The sequence below is a fragment of the Peromyscus eremicus genome, chromosome 5 (genome assembly GCF_949786415.1).
Source record: "Peromyscus eremicus chromosome 5, PerEre_H2_v1, whole genome shotgun sequence".
In the NCBI taxonomy this organism is placed as follows: domain Eukaryota; kingdom Metazoa; phylum Chordata; class Mammalia; order Rodentia; family Cricetidae; genus Peromyscus; species Peromyscus eremicus.
In genome coordinates, this window is record NC_081420.1 from 9,303,655 (window position 1) to 9,309,654 (window position 6,000).

Genomic DNA, 6,000 nt, shown 5'->3' on the forward strand with positions numbered 1-6,000 from the left:
CACCAATGAGCTTGCTCTCTATTTCACCAAGTCCTCAACCAGTATGCTACCAGAGAGAAGGACCCTGAAGCTGGAGCACGGGGCGGGTGTGTCCAGCACCCATCACAGTGCTAGGAGGGGGAGGGGCAAAGAGCCTTGAGGATCCGGGAGGCTCCAATCCCTGGAGGAGTCCAGCTATGCACACGGGCCTGGGCCCACGGCAGCCTTAGCTTCTCACTGCCTGTGTGCCTGCAGCAGAGACTCAGTTTAAAGGTCATCAGAACACTTCTGGTTTAGATTCGGTTGATCAAGATCCTTTTATCCAATCTCTTTGCCCCTAGATCCCCAGAGAACATAGGTGGAGTGGCAGATGGGTCAGTCAGTGTTGTCTCCCACTGGCTCCCTAAAGACATGCTGGCTCCCGGACACCATCTACCTTCTGCATTGGCAGCCAATGAGGAATCTGTGAACCCAGCTGGTTTCCGTAAGGGCCAAGGCAGTTTGGCTGTGGCCTCACCTCAGCAACAACCTAGAGACCCCTGAAGGCCCTCCCTGGAAACTGGGCTGCTCTCCCAAGGGCCTGAGGGGCTGGGAAGCTCACCAGGCTCCCCCCTCCATGCCACCAGCTGTCACAGTACAGGTCACAGGATCAGGTCACATGGACCCTCACCCTACCCCCAAAGGGAGATTCGCTTCAACCAGATCCACAGCTGTACATGAGGGGCTTACCCTCCCCAAGCCCAGTTCTGGAGACTGGGCCTAAAGTGCACAGTGACCAACCCCACCGTCTCCCTGTAACTTGGGAGAGCTCCAAGTAGAGCGATTGGTCACCGGCATGCTTTCTCACTCCTGCCAGAGTTTTGACCCTGTTTTTTAAGTCTCTGTGACAAGTTTAGAAATGGCCAGATCGCACCCAGACCTGCCACCTATGATGGAATCTGGGCACTGGATGTGATGGTATTGGTGAACATGACGGTGTTGCTTTTTCTGCTTCTCCACTCAGTCTCTACCTCAAACCTCAGCTCTGGTTGCTGGAGGAGGGGGGGGGGGGAGCAAGGACTAGCCACTGTGGTAGGGTAGAGTCAGAGTGTGACCCAGCCCCAGACTGAAGGGAGGGGCTGCAGAGGTGGGGGCCGCCTTTGGAGCAGGTCCCTGAAGGATGGGTGAGTATGGAATCAGAAGGACGGACCCCCAGGGAACGAAACGCTGAAGCAGCATCCAGGCTGTCAGTGAGAGCAGGAGTCCCTCACAGGGCTCTCACCTCAGAAGAAGGGCTGGCAGATTCCAAACCCTGGGCTCATTATGCCGTCACCTGGCAGGCTCCCGGTGTCTAAAGCCTCGGGTGTAGCACTGGCATCGGCCAACCATTGTTTCAGTTCCAAATGACCAAAGCCCCCATGACTGTCTTTTCTCAGAAGAAATATACTGACTCACAGCTGAAGGTCAAGAACCTTGGCCGTTCAGAGCTTTTCAGGAGGGACTAAGACCTAAGGTTATATCAGGAGGTGGCTGGAAGCTGCTAGAATAAGCAGAATCCATCAGAGATAAAGCCAACCCAGGTGAATGGAAAAGGCTCACCCCTCCTGAGTAGTTCTCAAGGCCATGAAGTTCTGACAGCTTTTGGGCTTCCTTTTAGCCACCCATTTCCTGCCCACGAGGCCCCAGGCATGATACTCCAGAACTGCTTCCACTGGCCAGTGGGAGATACTTTGGTCAGTGAGAGCAAGTAGAGCACACACTCTGTCTCTCTCTCTCTCTCTCTCTCTCTCTCTCTCTCACACACACACACACACACATACACACACACACACACATACACACACACTCTCACACACGGACATACACACAGACACACACTCACACAGACACAAACACAGACATACATACTCACACACACACAGAGACATGCACACTCACACACTCACACAGACACACACACAGAGACACGCACACACACACACACACTCACACAGACACACACACAAGTCAGCAGGTCTACTACTCATCCCCTAAGGAGAAAATCCTGTCCTTGTATCTGGAAGGAGGACAAAGGATGTGCCTTGAATCACATCTGTAGTTGTGGTTGGAAACGACCCAAGTGTGCGTTGAGGGGACAGGATATCCACAGACAGGAACCGTGCACGACAGTTCTGGGAACAGCCTAGAACCACAGGCACCTACGAAGAACTTGGAAACATATTGAGTGGCATAGCATGAGAAAGGGGGGAAAACCCACAAAACCAGGACTGCCATTTTTAAAGTGTCTGTGTGATTGTAAAATCAAGAGGAAAAAGAAGTTGCCCCTGGGCTGGAGCAGAGGGGCTGGGGCTGGGGCAAATGGGCACCGTGAGCTTCGCCTGTGTTGTAACTTTTTCAAAAGGAGCGTGGATCCTTGTATGACGTGTGTGATTCATCACAATCAAACAAAAGACAGAATTCCAGCTGCTGACCCTCTCAAGGACCCCCGGCTGCCCCGCACTGCCCCCTCCATTCCCTCTCACCCCCCTCCAGCCCTCCCTCTGTCCTCTGCCTCTCTGCGGACCCAGAGCTGAAGGCTGTTAGGTCTTCCATTTAAAACTCCTCAAGCTTGCCACACTGGGGAGTTTCTTATTCCCTTTCAGATGTAGCTGTCTGTCAGCAGTAATAGTCTCTTTCGATTTCATTTCCTTCAGCTCCTGCCAGCCACTGCCAGAGCTTCCTTCCCATCCCCGCCTCACCCCTCCCCAGCCCCCAAGTCAAGGGAAAAAAATACATTTTTGCCTTTACTATGATGTATGTGATCCCATAAAATAGTGAAACAGATATGAAAGGTTGAGAGAAGGTAGATAAATGGCTCCTATTATTCTACCAATCAAATGAAATACCTCTCCACATCCTCATTTGAATGATAATAAAACTCGGAGAGGCTGCTGTTCGCTGTTGTCACACTGCTAGCAGCTCCGGTGGCGAGCCACAGGCCAAGGTAACCTTGGGGTGTCCTCCGCAGAGGCCAGCATTCGGCTCCATCCCTCCAGTCTCCACCTCCCCCAACAAGGAATCCCCTCTTCACACGCGCCCCTCCTTCCCTCCCTTTCCTGCCCTGAAACTGCATGACACTGGACTGTCACACACCTATCTGCTCAACCCCCAGCACCCTCCAAGGTCCACAGGGTCAAATCAAAAGCCAGAGTTAACGGAGAACACCCTTCTCTCTGTCACAGCCTGTCACTTAGGGTCTCAGCCATCCCAATGGCCTCCTCAGAAAGTACCTGGCTATCTGCCTGTCTAGGCCTATGACCCAACCTAGGCAGTGCCACAAGCCCTATCCATTATAGGGCATAGCCTGTGCTTATTCCATGTGGGCCACTCAACTCTAAATTCCTGGCGGGCTGGTGCCACGCGGGCTGGTGCCACGCAGGGTGCCCATGCTGTTTCAGTCCATCCATGTACATTTTGAGAGCAGACATACAGCCCTCCTACCCACAGACGAACAGGTGCAAAGCTGTCCTCAGTAGGTCCTGGTGGGAACGAGACCACCTCCCCTCTGAGCCTGACATACCCAAGCCTTCCATTGCTTCTGCCTCAGAGGCTACAGTGCAGCTTCCCATTTGCTTCAGGTGCCTCCTGTGAGCTTGCCTGATGCCAACCCCCGCCCTCAACCAATGAGGGGACATTTAGGGCTTTTGTCTTTCATTAGCTCCCTCCACCTCATCAGGGAGTAACACCTCAGGACCCCTTTCCTGCTGCAGGCCACTTTGGCTGATGTTAACCCTGCAGCCTCACCCTCCGCCCGATGGTACTAACCCTGGCAGGGAAGTAGGCTGAACCCTCTCTGCTCTTTCAGTCCTCAGCAGAATTCCTCACCCTTGTGGCAACACTCTAAAGAGACTGTCTTTTAACTTGTCACGGCAGATGGTCCTTTATTTCGATGGTTTAGCTTACAATTTTTCAGTTTTACAATGGTGGAGAGCCTATGCAGACAACCGTGCTATTTCTCACTTTCAGCGTGATGTTCAATAAATTACCTGCGATGTTCAGCACTTTATTTTAAATAGGCTCGTGTTAATGATTTGCCCAATGATGCTAATGAACGCTTCTGAGGACAGCACCCTAGGCGGAGTGAGCCATGATGCTCCGCGGGTCTGGGGGAGTTACTGTGTTTTCTGCTTAACCATATTTTCAACTTACAATGGGTCTAAAGGCAAGTCCCAGACTTAGAGTCCCCATTCTGGCCTAACTTTTGCAGCTTTCTTCCAGGTACTTTGCTTAATTAAGGTGGCCAAGTTCCTGGCCAGAGACTGACCGAGGTATGGATAGTACCCAAGCTGGCCCCAAGGCATTGGGACTTCTCTTGTCAGCTGCTGAAATGAGACACTCACAGTCTCTCTCTCTTCTCTCCAGCACAGGGACACGCAGCAGTCACTGAGACAGTGGCAGTGGCTCCCATTTTAGAGGTGAATAAGGTGAACCTCTGAGAACTAATGGCAAGTCAGAGGCCAGATCCTTACCCTGGTTCCCCATACCTGGGGCTCATTCTGAGCACGGGTACCAGGCTCCCCGTTTCTTCTCCCAGAGTTTCCTGAGGCCAAGAAATAGACAGGAAGCAGAGGTCAGAGGGAATTCCCACGGGACAAGCTATCACTAAAGAAAGACTCCAGTCCATGAGGGAAGTGAATGTAAACTACAGTGTATAGGGTAACCGACTACAAGTGAGTGTAAACTACAGTGTATAGGGTAACCGACTACAAGCCACAGAAACCTTTGGATGTGCTGGGAGAGTCAGCTAACTAAGTCACAGAGACTTCCAGATTGATTGACAGAATGTCTGAGAGCCTGCTAGGACTCCAGGCCTGGGAAGACAGCCGGCGGGAAGGGGGGGGGGGGGCTTTCAGAGCCTGCTCCAGCCATTTTTCACTCTCTGTGAGCTCAGAACCCAAGGCTCCCCAGCAGAGATGTGTCAGTTAGCAGAACTGGCATGTGGTCCTTTAAGGGGCCTTGGGAAGCCTTGAGGGACAGTCCCACTACAGTGGATGATGGAGGAGGAGGGGCCCAAAGTAAGCATGAGCATTCATGCTGACCCCTGGCGGGGAGATGAATTGGAAGAGACTCTATAGCCAGCTTCCAGAGGCTGTGGGTGCAACCTGCCTGCCCCTCCTGCTCAGGCATGCAGCAGGCCTGGAGTCACAGACCTGGACAGCTGAATGGTTCTTAAGAGAGACTGAAATGGCACAGTTTGCATCTGGGGAACTTAAAGACAATTGTCCTATCCGTCAGTGAATGCTGTAGACTAGGGGTTTCATAAAGAAGAGCATTTAGTTCAGTTCTGAGAGCCGGAAGTGCTGGAGCACAGCGCGGGCATCTGGCAGGAGCCTTGTTCCAACATAATGTAGTGGAGGCATCACACAGCGGGACAGAGCTCACTCTGATTAAAACAGCCACTCTGCAGAGACCCCACCAGTCTCTGATGTGCTAATCCACTCAGAAGGACAGTCGCCATATCCCAATCATCTCTTAAAGGCCCCATTTTTCAACACCATGGCGCTGGCAGCCAAGCTCCCAGCACAAGAACTTTTGACACATTCAAACCATAGTACCAGCCAAGGCACACTGACATAGCCAAGGCTCTGCCACTACAGGGCTGACTGAACAAGGACACTCAGGAACAGTTGTGAGCCGTGAGACATCCTGCACGTCCCCACAGCTCTGAGTTCCATCTTGTACATCGTATCAGGCTACTTCACCCGGTTATAGGGATTAAACCAATACCGTATTTACTCATATGAAAATACACAGACTAGAAGTGAAAACATATGTCCACATAACGATTTGTACACAAAGGTTAATAGCAGCTTTTGGTAATTGCTCAAACAACCCAAATGCCGCATCAACGGTGGATGAACAAGCAACGTTGCAGCCACGGAGCCATTGCTACCAATAAAGAGAAAACACCTCGGGGGCTCCAAGGAGCATGAGCCGACCTCCAAACATCACGAGAACACAAAAGCTCAAAGGTGGTGGATTCATGAACAGTCATGTCTCGCT